Source organism: Zeugodacus cucurbitae, chromosome 4, assembly GCF_028554725.1.
Source record: "Zeugodacus cucurbitae isolate PBARC_wt_2022May chromosome 4, idZeuCucr1.2, whole genome shotgun sequence".
NCBI lineage: Eukaryota > Metazoa > Arthropoda > Insecta > Diptera > Tephritidae > Zeugodacus > Zeugodacus cucurbitae.
In genome coordinates, this window is record NC_071669.1 from 26907862 (window position 1) to 26926575 (window position 18714).

Consider the following 18714-nt stretch of genomic DNA (forward strand, 5'->3'; position numbering starts at 1 on the left):
AGAACATAAGAACAATTTGCAAGGAAGCGTTAATCAATTTGAATCAACTTCAAAATAACACATAAATAAATAGTTTTATATTCTCTTATTTTAAATTTATAAGAGATTAAGCAATTCTGACGCTCTTCGTCACTGCTTTATCGACATATTTGCTAGTTGAAGCGCATGCCTCAAATCCCTTCTCTTAATTCTACATGGATGAGAACAGAAGGGCTAGAGAGAAATGTTTACAATTGAAGAGCGAGGTGATTAGTATATAAGAAATAGTTCATATGTAAATTCTGAGATGGCAAAACAGTTCAGTTGAGGTGTTTGTTTTAAATAAATGTTGATTCTAAATTCAACTTTAATTTATGATTAATAACAATCATGTATAGTAATATTTTGTAATGTTATAATGTTCCTAAAGGAAGTTTCAATTGATGTGGGTTGCTGTACCACTTTCACACATACATACATATGTACATATCATAGAATATGGATATTAGGTTTATCGAAGAAATATTATTTTACTAACTACAGTTTAACTTCTATAACTCGAAGATCTGTATAATTCGAACTTTTGAATCGGCAATAGAGTTTAGAAATCAAATTTCATACGAATTTCCTTCCATAACTTAAACTTTTATAACTCTAAGTTCTACATAACTCGAACCCTTGAATTGGCAATAGAAGTCGAATTTAATACAAATTTTCTTCCATAAATCGAACTTTTAAGCCAGGGCATAATACCAAATTAAAAATTTTAGTATCGAGGCAGAATCATAAAAGAGTCTCTCTATATCGTATTTCGGCGAATAAAAAATATGATATTACACTTACGGACTTCATAAATCATGTAACAAAGCCATAGTATACAGACGTCAAGAGTCAAACAATAGCAAAATGCAACAAACAAAATTACAGAATACATGTTTTAACGAATATGCATAAAACTTTTAGCTTAGTAAAAAAAATTAAACTGTATATAAATCCATATTTACAGCTTTTTGAAAAATTGTATGCTTTAATGAAAACGAGTTATAGTTTTTTGTGGGTTATGGTGATTCAAATTAGAGCAATTCCACTGTATTTCAGAAACAAAACCCCAAATAAACAATTTAAAAAAAATAGATTTTTTACCTACAGTTTCAAAACAGCAATAAATATACGGCTTGGAATTTTTTTAATTAATTAACATATGATAATATAATTATAAGTTAATTATAAAGAGAATCTAAATCAAAAGCTAAAGCTGATAGTAAATATACGTACAAAATACTCAATACTCAATTTAAATATTTTCACGTAATGGTTTCATAAGTAGGACCTAAATTTCTTTCAAGCCTCGGCGTCCACACAAATCTTACCTCTGCGATTGACACATGCAGTGGATCTTCCATAACTCGAAGATCTCCATATCTCGAACTCTTAAATTGGTAATAGAAGTAAAATTTCATACAAATTTCCTTCCATAAATCAAACTTTTCGACCAGGGCATAAATTAAAAAAAAGTAATTGTTTTAATTAAAAAATTAATAATAAATTTAATTAAAAATTCTATAACTCGAAGTATTTTTAACTCGAAGTATTTTTAACTCGAAGTTTTTTTTGTGGATTATAGTGATTTGAGTTAGAGTAGTTCCACTGAATTTAGTTGAGACTTTTAAATGAACATAGTATATGTATGTTTCACACAAAATTGTATACATTGGTTACAATGTCAACAAACACAAATTTAGTGTACTAAACATATAAATTTATGTTAAAAATTAATTTGTTTTGAGAGAGATCTTTTAAGAACCGGCATTGATGTTATGCAAATAATGCCGATTTGTAAATCTTCAGAGTCACTGACAAAAGAAAAATTATTTGTAATTTTCAAAGCGAAAATGAACACTACACTTTTTCTTGTTTTATATGCAAGCAAACGAGTATTCGAATATTTAATTTACACTACCAACAACGAATTTGTCTGGATTCTGCAACTAATTTGCATGTTTGGCACTTTCCTTTTGCAATCTGTCATTTGCATTTACTCTTTCTTGCCAGCAGTTTTCGGAACATGTCCCAAGTAGAGATCGACATAATTTAACACAATTATTCCAACAAACACAATGCATATACACACACGTACATATACATACATATGTATGTATGTTATGCGCATAATTTTTAGCACTAATCTGTTCAGCAGAAAATGGAAAGGAGTGCTCCTTGAAGGGAGTAAATACATGAAAGTGTAGTAGTTGTAGTAGTTATATAAATACAAATAAATGTGTATAAACTTAAATATAATAGGAGTTTTTTATTTGACCAGCAAATTAAGCTATTAGCATATTTTGTATGGAAGATTTAGCTGTTGGCTTGTCATAAGCTTTAATAGCTTGTAAATTGAACTAGAGGCATTGCCAGTTCATCGCTTTTTTTCATTCACAATTGTTAAGTTTTTTCCAAATACGAGTAGTTGGCAATAGCGAGAAACCCTATTTTGATAGATAAAATTGTAAACAAACCAAAATTTTAAATACTATTCGATGTTCAAAATGGCAAATAAAAACTTTATCCATATTTATTTTAACCATCCCGAATCTAATAATGATTGTAGATTAAAATTGTTCCTTGATAGTAAAGTTCGATTTATGGAACGAAATTTGTAATAAATTTTACTTCTATTGCCAATTTAAGAGTTCGAGTTATGGAGAATTTCGAGTTATAGAAGTTTGAGTTATGGAAGCAAATTGCCAGTCATCAATAGTTATGTCTCCATATTCAATAATTTCTATTTTCTGCATTAAAAATATAAAATTTAATAAATGTATAGTATTACCCTAATGCAATATATACGTATATACATATGTATGTATGTATTTACAAAACTTTCAGTTTGTGTCAGGTAGTTGAGCCCTCTTAAAACTAATGTTTATGCGAGTGTTTTGCATAAATTCAGCTCTCTTAAATATAAATTTATGTTCTTTTGTACAATATGTATGTATGTGGATTCTAACTGTTTCATTGAGATAGACCACAACTGTTCTATATACATACATATGTGTGTGTAGCTTATTGGCCTACCAGTCTGACTTAACCTAACTTAGCAGATTTAACTGTTTTCATATTTGAGCATTTTCGATTTTTACCGCTTTGTTTTAATAAAACGTGATCAATCAAGTGAAAATGAAGCAACTTTTTCTTTAACACTTTGAAAAGTAGATGGACACAGCAATGAACATGAGTGTAGTCATATGGGACAGTATGTAAATTAATGGCTAAAATTACAAGGAAAATATAATTGAAATAATTCAATATATGTGAGTCAAATTGTGTGTTATATCAATAAAATTAAATAAATAAATTGCGAAAGTATAAAATGTTCGGTTACACCCGAACTTAGCCCTTCCTTACTTGTTATTCTTATTTTTACCGGATGGATGTCAAGGTTTCATTAGTCCTTGCCAGCGTGAAATATTGGTAATCTAGTTGAAATTTTTTATACTCTCGCAACAAAAGTTGCTAAAGAGAGTATTATAGTTTTGTCCACATAACGGTTGTTTGTAAATCCTAGAATTAAACGAGTTAGATATAGGGTTATATATACCAAAGTGATCAGGGTGACGAGTAAAGTTCAAATCCGGATGTCTGTCTGCCCGTCCGTCTGTCCGTCCGTGGAAGCTGTAACTTGAGTAAAAATTGAGATATCTTAATGAAACTTGGAGCACGTACCATAAGAAGGTTAAGTTCGAAAATGGGCGGAATCGGACCACTGCCACGCACACAAAATGGCGATAACCAAAAACATATAAAGAGCTATAACTAAGCCATAAATAAAGTTATGATAATAAAATTTGGAACATAGAATCGCATTAGGAAAGGGCACATTTGGATGTAATTTGTTTGGAAAAGTGGGCGTGACCCCGCCCCCAAATAGGTTTTTTGTATATATCTTGCAAACCAATAAAGCTATACAGGGGCGAACGCATGTGGGGGTTTTGGGGTGTTAAAACCCCCCCCAAAGTAATTGAATTTTTAAATAATGGAATTTAATTCTACATAGTCATTTGAAAAATTGTAATTTGTTGTTTTCAAAGCAATCTTTTGGCCGACGATGTATGAATATGTAAAATAAATGAGTACATTAGTCACTAACAGCGTTGCCGTTTTGATACAATTGTATCTTTTTTGATACTTTTTTTCTAAATTTTGTGATTTGATACTTTTTTGTTCACAAACGGCCTATTTTGATACTTTTCTGCTGATAGAATTTAATTTTTTGAAACTATGAAAATGTTAAACTAAAAACAAACCTATTGTATCTGGATAGTATTAAAAAGTTGTGGGAATGTAGGCCAATTAAAAAACCCAGAAAAATATAAACTGGACAGAGACATTTTTTTTAATTTGCTTCAAAGTAATGAATTTGCCTTATAACTCTGTGGCTGCTGAACTGGATTTTTCTAGATTTAAGGGAAATTGTGAGTCGAAAATGGACTTCTTTTGAAAATTAGTTCTGAACTGAAAAGTCATCAATAAGGTTTCTCTTATTTTTTTTAGAGTTTATGTTAATCATAATACAGGAAAAATAAAAACTCATTTATTATGACTTTCAGTTTTCGTTCCATGAGCAAACTGTTGTGAAATAAATTTAAATTAAAAAAAATTATGCTAATTGCAAAAAATACTTGAATGTCTACATTTTAATAAAAACAACCAGAAAAAAGTGGTCTGAATTAGAAACACAACTTTACTTATTATTTGTTTTTCAAATGAAAATTTTTAAAACAACGGTTGTGCTTTTGATACTTTTTGATACTTTTTTTGCTTGGCAACATATAATTAATAATTACAATAATTAATTTTTTTAGCTCACGGCAACACTTGTCCCTAATTATTAGAGCGTGAATGAGAATAGAACAAATGAATTATGTGCGTACGTGTGTTTTGTTCTTGTGCCGTTTTTGAATTTTCCTTATATTTTTGCATTCGAAGGCGAACCGGAAGAATATTACCGCTGATCAATTTATATACCGTTTTTAGGTAATTTTTTGGACCAAATCAATGAACGATTTTTAAAACATCGAGAGCTGCTTTCCAATATTGAAAACATTTTGCCAAATAAATGCATAAATCTTGACGTTATTGAGATGCAGAAGACTGTTCGTGTTTTAGAAAAGCAATGGTCGGCTGATGTAGAAGATCCCGATGATTTCGTTGCTGAATTTAGAATGTGGAAAATGTTAAAAATCTTTTCTTCAGATTATATTTTCTAACTAAAATTTTGAATATATTTTCAGGAACTGGTTAAATCAAACAAAGAGATCCAAAACTTTTTTAGACGCGTTGAATTGTTGCGATGCAAAAATTTTCAAAACAGTGCATCGTTTTTTAAAGATTGAAGCAACAATCCCTATATCTGTCGCTTCCAGTGAACGCTCGTTTTCCTCACTTCGCAGGCTTAAAACATATTTAAGAAATAAAACTGGAGAAGCACGCCTGAACGGAATGGCTCTCTTGAATATCCATAGAGATATAGACGTAACGGAGGAAGAGATTTTAAATGTTATGGCCCAAAATAAAAGAAGATTAGACTTCAATTTGTGAATAAAATAATGAAACATTGTCTTTTTACCTAAAACCCCCCAAATTTTTTTCCTGCGTTCGCCACTGAAGCTATATAAACAAAACTTTCTGCAGTCGTTTCGGATAATAACCACGCCCACCTCCCATACAAAGGTTAGGTTGAAAATGACTAAAAGTGGGTTAACTCATTAACAAAAAACGTCAGAAGCACCAAATTTTACATAAGAAATGGCAGAAGGAAGCTGCACTGAGATTTTTTTACAAAATGGAAAATGTGCGTGGCGTTGCCCACTTATGGGTCAAAAACCATATCTCAGGAACTACTCGACAGATTTCAATGAAATTCGGTATATAAGTTTTTCTTGACACCCTGATGACATTGGTGGAATATGTACGAAATCGGTTCACAACTACGCCTACTTCTCATATAACTCAATTTTGAATTTCATCTGATTCCTTCACTTTATAAGATATACATAAGGAACCAATGAAGATAGCGAAATAAAACTTTACACAAATACTGTATTTGAGCTGTGACATCACTTGTGGAAACTTGTCAAAATCGGACCATGACTTTTCAAGGCCCCTGATATCAAACATGAAGAACTCAGTGCCTAAGGGTAATTTTTCACCGAAAATATAGGTAAATCTCTAAATAAATTGCGAGAGTATAAAATGTTCGGTTGCACCCGAACTTAGCCTTTCCTTACTTGTTTTACTTTATTATCATCATTACATCCCGGCATTTCATTTTTCATTCAGAATTTTAAGCTACGAATGTTTTTCTTTACATGATTATTTTGCTAAATGTAACTGTCTACCATAATATTTTCTTCTGCCATTCTTAATATTGTATAATACTGTATTACCCTTGCATAGATGTTGGACTAAACCGATAGATTGAGACAAAAGGAACATCGTAATTTTTCCCTTATTTGAAGTATTAGCGAGATAAGTACATACATTGTATATGGCTTCAAATTTCGTTATTGCGCTTAATGTATAACATTATGATGAATTATAGTATAGAAATTGATAAGTATGGGCATAACCCAACCGTTCACTTACTTTAATTGTATTTATTAGAGATTTATTATGACGGTTTATTCAATTTTTTAATCTTCTACAAGAGTGTACAGCTCATGGCGTATGCCGATGATATTGATATCATCGGAAGCAACAACCGCGCCGTTTGTTCTGCGTTTTCCAGACTAGATAAAGAAGCGAAGCGTATGGGTCTGGTGGTGAATGAGGACAAGACGAAATATCTCCTGTCATCAAACAAACAGTCAGCGCTCTCGCGTCTTTGCTCCCACGTCACTGTTGACAGTCATAACTTTGAAGTTGTAGAAAATTTCGTTTATCTGGGAACCAGCATCTAAACATTGGCAACGGCGAATACCGCAGACGATGGAACGATGAGCTGTACGATTTATACGACGACATTGACATAGTTCAGCGAATAAAAAGACAGCGGCTACGCTGGCTAGGTCATGTTGTACGGATGGAAGAAAACACTCCAGCTCTGAAAGTATTCGATGCAGTACCCGCTGGAGGAAGCCGCGGAAGAGGACGACCTCCACTCCGGTGGAAAGACCAAGTGCAAAGTGACCAAAGTGATGAGTGGCGCGCTCTGGTGGATTCGGCTATAATCGCTTAAAGCGGTTCCTACGCCAAATATATATATATATATATGTTTATTCAATTTTTCACTTAAGGCAAATATGTATGTAAATATCGCTTGAGTGACTCCCAAAGATTATGCGATCTCCTCTTGTGTTTAGCAAAAATCATCATCGAGTAACACTTCCATTTCTCATTTCAAACTTTTTCAACGTCCAGAAAGTATTTCGTCTTCTAATCTCTTCTACTTTTAAATCATTAAAACCACTTTTGATGCGTTCGCCTAGCTATAGCAAGTTCAACTGAACTTCCATCTAAATACGATGACTGACTGCTGAGGTTTTCTTCATATTAAAGTACTCTGCGCGAAAACAATTTTTCAGGCACAAAGTCAACATACATATGTATGGGAATGTATTTGAGTAAACAAAAATATTTTTGTTTACGCTTCAAAGGAATGACAAGCACAAGGCAGTTACTTTCCAACGCATGTTTAACTTTTAGGTTAGTAAAAATGAGAACGTAAATCACCTGGCAAACTTTTACAGTCGACTGGATGTTTTGACGTTTAACAATTGGGAACACTGGAAGCCAGATCGAATTGGAAGCCAAATATGTATATATGTATTACAGAGACTTTTTAACCGCCGAGCAAGATCACAAATGAGAATTTAAAACAATTAATGTAAACGGAAACGTGAAATTTAAAAGTATTTGATTATTGTTTATTATAAGCGAAGAATATCAATTGAAAACCGCTGCTATTACGGGCTCAGTGGCCAAATAGGATTAAGTCAGACCGAAGAAGGTTGATTGGGCTAATTAACAAAATAATTTTTAATCGCAATTAATAAAAACACAAAATACACAAATATAAGTTCATATGTATATGATTGCGTTTACACTTCGACCTGCAACCATAGAATAATTTCATAGAATAAAATATTTTGACAATAATTTTGTCAGTTTTTAACTCAAACGTGTTTAGCATTTAACAATAAGATTATTATCACAAAAGAATATGTGCACTTACTTCATACCTTTGTGCATATTTTGTTAATGTTCTAAAGCTGCATTAAACTGCCAGATACTGTAATAATACTATTACGTATCATCTCCCATGTTGACACTCTAGAAAAAGTCCAATTTTGTATAATAGGTCCCAACAGATTGCATGTAAGAAGAATTCGAAAGGAATGCAACCACCGAACGCACTAAGATGCTGAAACATTCTTATGTGCATTCACAGTTTTGCCTCTGAATACATTGAACATGTGTACACAACATCAATTTATACATACATATTTACTGAAGAATGAAAAGTCGAAAATCATTTTATTGGGTCGAAAATCACTTTACTTGGTGTTACATATGTACATATACATATATGCATATTATATTTGTTCCTGCTACTCTTGCAAGGAGCATAGGGCTACAAATGTTTTATCGTCCACCAGAATAACGAAAATAATTATTTGTATTGGAAGTGTAATTAATGAACCGAATCCACTCATGGCACAAAATAATGTGAGAATGGGAAAATTTCCCATTAAATTTGATGCGGAATTGTAGATTATTTAGAACCATTTAAAACAATGTATAATACTTATGATCTTTTATTGAGGGCGGAATGGATTTATCCCAATATCTCGATATTTTGAAACAAACTATAAATCAAAGGGCGGATGAATTAATGATATTGGACAAATTTGCTTTCAGTCAGGACAATGATTCAAAGCATATTTCACACATTACAAAAATGTGGCTCATTCACAATTGTCTAACACTGCTCCAAACTCCCACACACTCATTATTGATCCAGATCTCAACATTATTGAGCACTTCGGGAAGAATTTGACCGTATGCATCCAATGCACAGTTGTTCGGCTTGTATGAAGGCGCGGTCAAAAAACTTTCCGTTGAGATATCACTATGATATTTTCACCACAAATCTAGAAAAATATTTAATATAATATAGTAAAAAAATTGGCCCCATTGGACTACTAGGTCTTATATCTCATATAGAACAGTAATTGCCATTATATGGCAATGATGCGCAAAAATACTTCTTATGGTCATAGTTTGTAAAAAAATTTAAGAAAGCGATAACTAAGCTGAACATACTTTGTCGTTATAGTTTCTCCCATCCAACCACCCCTTGGAGGAAAAAAGCAAAATTTAATAGAGTTCATTTTTTCAATGTCATTCAAAAGCCATTATAATTAGAACAAAAACTTATAATGTCTCCTCTAGTAAACAATAGGCGTGTTTTATTTGACCAGCAAATTAAGCTATTAGCTTATTTTGTATGGAAGACTTAGCCAACATAATTATGTTGGCTTGTCATAAGCTATCATAGCTTGTATATTGAACTAGAGGCATTGCCAGTTCATCGTTTTTTTCATTCACCCATTTTGACAGATAAAAATGTAAACAAACCAAAATTTTAAATTCTATCGAACTTTATCCATATTTATTTAGACCATCCCGGATCTAATAATGATTGTAGATTCCTTAAAAGCTCAGAATATTATACAAAAGCGGTAAACAAAAGGAAATTTGATTTATAAATTCAACTTTTTTTTTCAAATAAATTACATTTCAGCTGAGAGTTCGGGCCCGCATTGCCAACACAATTCATTTTTAAGCGAAGATATGAAATAAGCTAAATGCGTTTTATTTGTCCATGATTTAGCTATTAGCTTGTGGTGGTCAAATAAAACACGCCTAATACACATTGAAATAACGACGATCCTTCTTTCCAAGCTTTCCTTGCCCAATTATGATGAGTTTGAACTTAAGAATAGTTAATCCAAAGGGCATTATTATTTTGACGATTGCAAATACATACGCAACTATTTATTTCAGTAAAAACACAAATCACGTTAGTCTTAATTAATTTCACAAGTTAAAATAAATACCTTTAACTTCAAAATCCATTAAAAATAGTCTTGATTCTTTAACCTAAACATTTACCAGAATGAATTGAAGTTCGTTATTGCTGCGAAATTTAAAAAAAATTGCTGATGGTCTTTGAAAATGTGCATGTGACCATACATTTAACTCTATTTTTAGAAAGTACCGTTAGATTTTTAGGAAAATCCGGTTTGCAAATAGGAAGTTTGACCCACTGTGCAATGTCCCGATGTTTGCTTCCAAGTGTTAAAATTCTTATATTATTATGACTGTCCAATTATACGTTTTTACACGAATTTTGTTGGCTTTATTTTCGTTTCGACTACTATTGGTCTCGTTTTTGTTTTTCACTGTATAAAATAACAAGTAGTTATTTATGAAAATAAAGTGAAAATTGAACATTAGTGGTCTTCGGACTTAGCAAGGCAACTGTAAGAGCAAATGAATTTGTCTAACACTTAGCTTTTAATTATTTTTTTAAGTCATTGGAATTGAATTGTTCTAGTATTTAATCATTCTATACTAGATCTAATTATTAAATAAAACAAGTAAGGAAGGGCTAAGTTCGGTTGTGACCGAACATTTTATACTCTCGCAATTTATTTATTTAACTTAATTAATATTATATAATACACAATTTGACCCACATATTCGTCAAATATATTGTATAAAGTCAATTGAAAGTTGGAAACTATAATATTAGGTTAGAAGCACCGAGGTCCTCGTGTTCGATATATGAAAAAAAATCGCTAAAATCGGACCTTGAAAACCTATGGTCCGATTTTAGCGATTTTTAACGAATTTTAGAATGCCACACTATAAACGTAGTATTTGTGCAAAGTTCTGCACCGATATCTTCACTAGTGCTTACTTTATATATTGTAAAGTACACGATTCAGATCGTCTTCAAAGTTCTGGTATATAGGAAGTAGGCGTGGTTGTGAAGCGATTTGGCCTATTTTCACAACATATCATTGGGATGTAAGGAAACTATTACAAACCCAGTTTCATTGAAATCGGTCGAGTAGTTCCTGAGATATGGATTTTGACCCATAAGTGGGCGACGCCACGCACATTTTCCATTTTGTAAAAATATCTGAGTGTAACTTCCCTCTGCCATTTCTTATGTGAAATTTAGTGTTTATGACGTTTTTCGTTAGTGAGTTAACCCACTTTTAGTAATTTTAAACCTAACCTTTGTATGGGAGGTGGTCGTGGTTATTATCCGATTTCAACTATTTTCATGGTGTGTAGTAGGGTACGTAGTGGGTAGAAAGTTTGGTTTATATAGCTTCATTGTTTTGCGACATATATACAAATAACCGATTTGAGGGCGGGGCCACGCCTACTTTCCGAAAAAAAATTACATCCAAACATGCCCCTTCCTAGTGCGATCCCTTATTCCAAATTTGACTGTTATAACTTTATTTATGGCTTAGTTATGACACTTTATGTGTTTTTGGTTTTCGCCATCTTGGAGGCGTGGCAGTGGACCGATTTTCGAAAGCAACCCTCTCACGGTCCCAAGGAACATGTGTTCCAAGTTTCATTAAGATATCTCAATTTTTACTCAAGTTATCGCTTGCACGGACGGACGGACAGACATCCGGATTTCAACTCCACTCGTCATCCTGATCATTTATATATATAACCCCATATCTAACTCTTTTATTTCTTGGTGACACAAACAACCGTTATGTGAACAAAACTATAATACTCTGTGCAACTTGTTGCGAGAGTATAAAAATAAGTTTTTTGTTTTTTTTTTATTTCAGCAGAAAACTTATAAGAGTATTATTCTTAACCACTTCTATAATATTTTGTGCAATTTTTTTTCAGCCACTGTACGCCTGTATACAAAGTCTGTCCGTCGGTGTAAGCAATAACCACAGTAAAAATTAAAATATCTTGATGAAACTTGGTAGCAAGTTCCTTAACACTCAGTGGAGATTGCTTTTGAGGATGGGATTGATGATTTTTTTGTTGGAAAGTGGGCGTGGCGTCGCTTACTAAAATGTTTTTTACATGTATCTCGCAACCACGGTTGCCGTTTTGGTCCAATTGAACCAAATTTGGTAAATATTTTTTTCTTAGTCCATTAGGTCATCGCTTTGTGAAATGGTCAATTTTGAATGCCATACTTTAGGAAATTTATTTTATTCAATAAATGGACAGGGTTTTTTCATTATCGTTTCAATAATATTCAGTGGCATCGTTTCTAATTGAACCACCAGTTGGAAGAAGGGAATAAAAGCCGTTTTTGGCGAAATAGATTTTTACTCATATTAGCACTTTTCAATCGTAAAACTACACGTCAAGTTGAAAAAAGAAATAAAAAGGTCAAACGCCATTGTAATACGAGCGGCCAAAAAAATGTAACATGTAATCCATGATTTATTCCCTTCTTCCAACTGACAATCTTTTGTCATACAATTAAAAGTCATTTTAATTTGTAATTTTTATTCACTTGAACCGTTAGTAATAACTGAATTTGATTAGCTGGTTAGCCGGCTGCTTAGATCATCGCGATTTTTTTTTGTTTACCAGTTATTCAGTTGACACTTGACCTTGAATACAAACGTTTGTGGTGCGCGTTGTTGTGATTATTTAAACGAAGAAAGAACAATGTCAACTGAGAACCAATCATCTGATGATGAGATTAACATTCCAAAAAAGCAGAAAAGAGGGGTACGTAATTTTCAACTTTATAAAAAGAAAATACAAAAAACACAGCGTCTATTGGGTCAATCGTACACAAGTACAATTTCAGTACAACAACTTGATTTCAGAAGCTAAGAAGTAAGGGATTTTTGATTGAAGCCATTAATAAAGAGAACATATTGAATTTTAAAACAACATGGCAGCCGTTCTACAAGAAAAGCTGCAAGTCAATAGATGAAAGTACAACTTTTGAAATATCAAAATATAAACATTTTGAATACAATAGTGTTAATAAAAGTTACTTAACCTGTTCCAAATTCATTGACGGATTTGTAAATACATATTTTTTGCTCCGAAAATCAAGAACTACTCCTAAAATACCTGACGAGAAAGCATACATAAAGATGAATGATGTGCGAAAAAACATATATGATTTGATTTTGACTTGGCCCAAAACCACATTGGAAGGTGCTGATATAGATGAGGATTAATACAATATCTTTTCTATGTTATTTATATAATAAATGCTAATATTCTTTAATATTTGTGTCTTTATTTCCATAAATTGGTAAAGGGGATAATTCCAAGAATTTCAAACTACCCTAACTTTTGTTTTTCTTTACATAAAATATTTTTTTTACAGCATACTATCGGCAACAATGTTTACTACATTTCATTTTAAGATATCATGGGTATTTGAACTATACGTTCAGAGTAAATCAGTTTTTTCTAATTGTCTCAGTTCGAACTTTTTGTAATTATTCCCTTCTTCCAATTGGTGGTTCAATTGGTGTCACAACTGTTCTTGAAGTTATCGAAACTTGTAACACTAAACCGCTATGAAATTTGGGAAAACCTACGCGGAGCCCCAATATAATTTTTGATTGTGAAAAATTATAGTTGTGGAAAGGAAATTGAATGGTAAACCAATTTCGCTTATGTATTTTTAGATGTACAGTGGAACTTCTCTAACTCGAATCACCATAATCCACAAAAAAACTTCGAGTTATAGAACTTTCATTAAAACATAAAATTTTTCAAAAAGGTATAAAATATAGATTTATCCACAGTTTTAGTTATTTGCTGCGCATAAAGTTTTATGAACATACATAAGTTAAAACGCGTATACTGTAATTTTGTTTGTTGCAGTTTGCTATTGTTTGGCTATTGAAGTCTGTATCCCATGCCTTTGTTACATGATTTATGCAATCCATAAGTATAATATCAAATTTTTTGTTAGCCTCCATGCGATATAGAGAGACTCTTTTAAAATACTGCCTCGATAGTAAAATTTTAAATTTTGTATTATCCCCTGGTCGAAAAGTTCGATTTCTGGAATGAATTTTGTATGTAATTTTACTTCTATTACCATTTCAAGTGTTCGAGTTATGGAGAACTTCGACTTATAGAAGTTCGAGTTATGGAAGGAAATTTGAATGAAATTTGATTTCTAAACGCTATTGCCAATTCAAAAGTTGGAGTTATGGTGATCTTCGACTTATAGATAGTTAATGGAAGGTCCACTGTATAATCTATATTTGTTTATCACACACTGCAGAGATGAAAACAAAGATCGATAAGATAGCAATCATACATACATATACATATATCCTCCTGTTGCTCATTGAAATTTTACTTAGTGATGACTCTGTTCAATTGAATGCATTAAATAATATAATGTTGGCGAAAGAACTCTGTTCATCGAAGGGGCACCCTCATTACATTTGGTTGGCAAAAGTTTTTTTTTTTAATAAAATGTAAAAAAAAAGTGAATGTATATTCTTTTTTTTTCAGGATATCGATTTAAAGTTTTCATTTGTCTTTTATTTAGCAAATATAGAAAAATAATATACTTTTATTGACTAAACTAGGAAAGTGCTTAGCATAAGTGGACTAAATAGAGTGTACTAAAGTTAATACTTGGGCATAAACGTCTTTCACTTTGATTATGGCGTTATTATAAGTAAAATATGTCGTTATTGCTGAAAAACAAAATGATAAGAAGAATTTAGTTTTCTTTTCACCAATATCAATGTAACGTAAAATATGACTAATTCTGGTACAACTGAGATGTGTCGTTATTGTAGTTAAAAATAATGGGACATAATGAGTGGAATAAAGACACAATCTTATCTCGACTGTTTATTTTTAACGCATCAGAATGCATTTTTTTTTCAATATGGGCAATGATATTATGCACATTTGCATACTCAACTTAAAAATCGTGTTTTTTTTAGTTATGCCATTATTTATGTGTATGAATTTATTTCACTTTATTTATGTTTTCTTACACGCTCCCCGCCCTCTTCGGATTCGAATTAGGTTTGGTCCATTTTTACTCTATTTTGGTCCATAAATAAAAAGTCAAACGGCAATCGTGCTCGCAACTACTAAAGTTAAATTATAGCAACCAAACTTGGTAAACATATATATTTTTCATTGTATATTATAAAAACAGGTAGGATAATAACCCCCGCCGACCTCCCAAACAATGTTTATTTAGAAAACTACTAAAATTGTGTTAAATCGGTAGTGAAAAATACCAGAATTTTGAAATTTTTTATTGAAGAGAGTACATGGAAGCTATTTTAAAACTAATAAATATTTTGAGAATTGAATTCAAAGGAATACCCCATATCTTATATACTCGTATAATAATTGTTGTCATTCTAGTACACTTTGTGGCGAATCGTGTGTTATCTTACAATAATTAATTAAATAAATTGCGAGTATGAAAAATGTTCGGTTACACCCTAAATTTGCCCTTCTCTACTTGTTTGTAACTACAGAAAGTAGTTAATAATAAATAAAACTATAATGCACATTTGTATATACAGTCAGCAAAAAATATCTGGTCTTTGCGGTGTTGTTTTTAGGTAAAATGGACAGTAGTACAAGATCCAACGACGAGTAACCAGCGTAGTTAGTTTATGGTCATTATCTTGGTGAAACAGATATCGACCTCCCAATCCAAGGTTATGTGCATAGTACGCAGGATACTTATTTTTGGATCTTGTACTACTGCTCGTTAAAACAACAGCGCAAAGCCCTGATATAAACCTAATTGAATTTATGGCCTATCGTTGAAAAGTTGAGAATTTATAATATTAGGAACAAGAATTAACTTAAAGAGGCATTGCAAAAGAAGTACAAGAAGTTATCTCCAAAACTTACGAAAAAGTTGGGGAAATCAATGCAACGGCGATTGCACAAGGTTATTAAAAAACAAGTAAGGAAAGGCTAAGTTCATTTTATACTCTCGCAATTTATTGAAGAAATTTTATTAAGATAACATTCAAATTAACCCATAAATTCGGCATAAAGTTTAATAGAATAACGAAAATCGTCATATATAGTATATGAGGGCTGAGGTAATTCTTGAACCGATTTCATTCATTTTCATTAGCAAGGTACACTATATCCAAGACGATACCCTCACTTAATTTTGCTAAGATAGCTCACATATTAACCAATACATATATGCGGAATAAAGCTCACCGTATTTTTGAAAAACCTATAATTAGGTACATGGGAGCTAGGAGAAGATACTTTTGAAAAACCTACAATGAGGTATATGGAGATGTTATGACCCGATTTTAATAATTTTTGGAAAAGAGACACACTATTAGAAGAAAACAATTTCCTCTGAATTAAGTTGAGATATCTGAGAGATTTACCCATATTTTCGGTTAAAATTTATCCTTAGGCGCTGGGTTCAACATGTTCGATATCTGAGGCATTGAAAAGTTATGATCCGTTTTCGACAATTTTTTCGCAAGTGAAGACAGAGATGATATGCACTATTTGTGTAAAGTTTTATTCCGCTATCTTCATTGGTTCCTTATGTTTGCATTATAAAGTGAAGGAATAAGATGGAATTAAAAATTGAGTTATAAGGAAAGTAATCGTGGTTGTAACCGATTTCGTCCATTTTTTGTCCGTGTTATCAGGGTGTCAAGAAAATATTATATACCGAATTTCATTCGCATCGGCCGAGTAGTTCCTGAGATATGGTTTTTGACCCATAAGTGGGCGATGCCACGCCCATTTTCCATTTTGTAAAAAAATCTGAGTACAGCTCCCTTCTGCTATTTCTTCTGCAAAATTTAGTGTTTCTGACGTTTTTCGTTAGTTAGTTAACCCGCTTTTAGTAATTTTCAACCTAACCTTTGTGTGGGAGGTGGGCGTGGTTATTATCCAATTTCAACTATTTTCATGGTGTGTGGTGGGGTACTTAAGAGAACCGACTGCAGAAAGTTTGGTTTATATAGCTTTATTGGTTTGCGAGTTAAGTACAAATAACCGATTTGTGGGCGGGGTCACGCCCACTTCCCCAAAAAAATTACATCCAAATATGCCCCCTCCTAGTGTGATCCTTTATTCCAAATTTTACTTTTATAACTTCATTTATGGCTTAGTTATGACACTTTATGTGTTTTTGGTTTTCGCCATTTTGTGGGCGTGACAATGGTCCGATTCTGCCCATTTTCGAACTTGATCTTCTTATGGTGCCAAGGAATATTTGTGCCAAGTTTCGTCACGATATCTTAATTTTTACTCAAGTTACAGCTTGCACAGACGGACAGACGGACAGACGGACGGACAGACAGACATCCGGATTTCAAATCTACTCGTCACCCTGATCACTTTGGTATATATGACTCTATATCTAACTCGTTTAGTTTTGGGTGTTACAAACAACCGTTATGTGAACAAAACTATAATACTCTCTAGCAACTTTGTTGTTGCGAGAGTATAAAAAGGATATCCCACTAAGTACTAATTATAATTTATGCTATTGATTATAGGTATCACTTAACGGTGTACGAATACGAATTTTGCGAGAGTTATACTATGTATATATCCGAATAGTATAGTTTAGTTTTGTGGAAATTATATAATATTTACTTTTATATAAAAATCAATACATTTGGCATTATGCTGTCATTTTTCATCCAAATCTAGTTTTTAATTTCAAAATTGGTTTGCAAATTTCTATTTCACTGAAAAAATAGAGTGTACGAATAAGAATTTTGAATTTCGCTTAAAACACAATAAAGTATCTAAGCAAAGATAACATAAACGGCTTCAAGGTTTTATATTTTTAAACTGCAAAAAGTTTATCTAAGTCTTTGTTTACTTTTGTTATTTTGATTCATAAAACCAATGAAACTAAATCCTCTTAGCTATAGAATGGAACAATAACTGTTAACTTATCGCCCACTTCCCTTTTAATTTATAACGTGAAACTGCTTTCAAGTACATACATACATATGTACATACATAAGTTTATGCAAACGTTCGAATTTGCATACATATGTATGTATGTATATGTTAGTGCGTATATGTACATACATATGCACATGTGTGTAATGTCGATCTGTTGTGAGCCAGGGACTGCAAAGTGAAATTAAAACTGATACAATGGCGAAACTGATGTTCACCCTTGCCGTTGCCAGCGGACAAAAGAATTGCCATAGCGTCACTGTAAAAAAAGTAATCCAGGTTGTTCATGGCATAACGGTGTAAGTAAACGGCCAAACCAACAAAGGGAGTCACCTCCAATGTTGCGCTGCCATAGAGTTCTGGTTGGCTTTGCATGGAACTGGATCGACTGCAATTTCTGCTGCAGTCACAAACACGTTATTACTTTCATTGTCATGACTGCACTTTATTCTGCACAAATAAATCTATAAAAACGAACGTTTAAGCAGAAAAAATATTCTGCCAATATCGCAGGAAGGAAAATAAAACGAATTTCTTTGTTTTTGGTTGGCAAAAGCGATACTTTGTAAATGTCAATACTCACTTTGTGATTAAAGTTAAGCATTTCATAGTGACAACGGTATAAATAATAGCTGAAATATTAATTACAACGAACATACATTTACATTTCATGCGGCAAGTTTTGTAGTTTTAATGATACATTTCGAAATAGTCCTAATATTCTTTCTACTT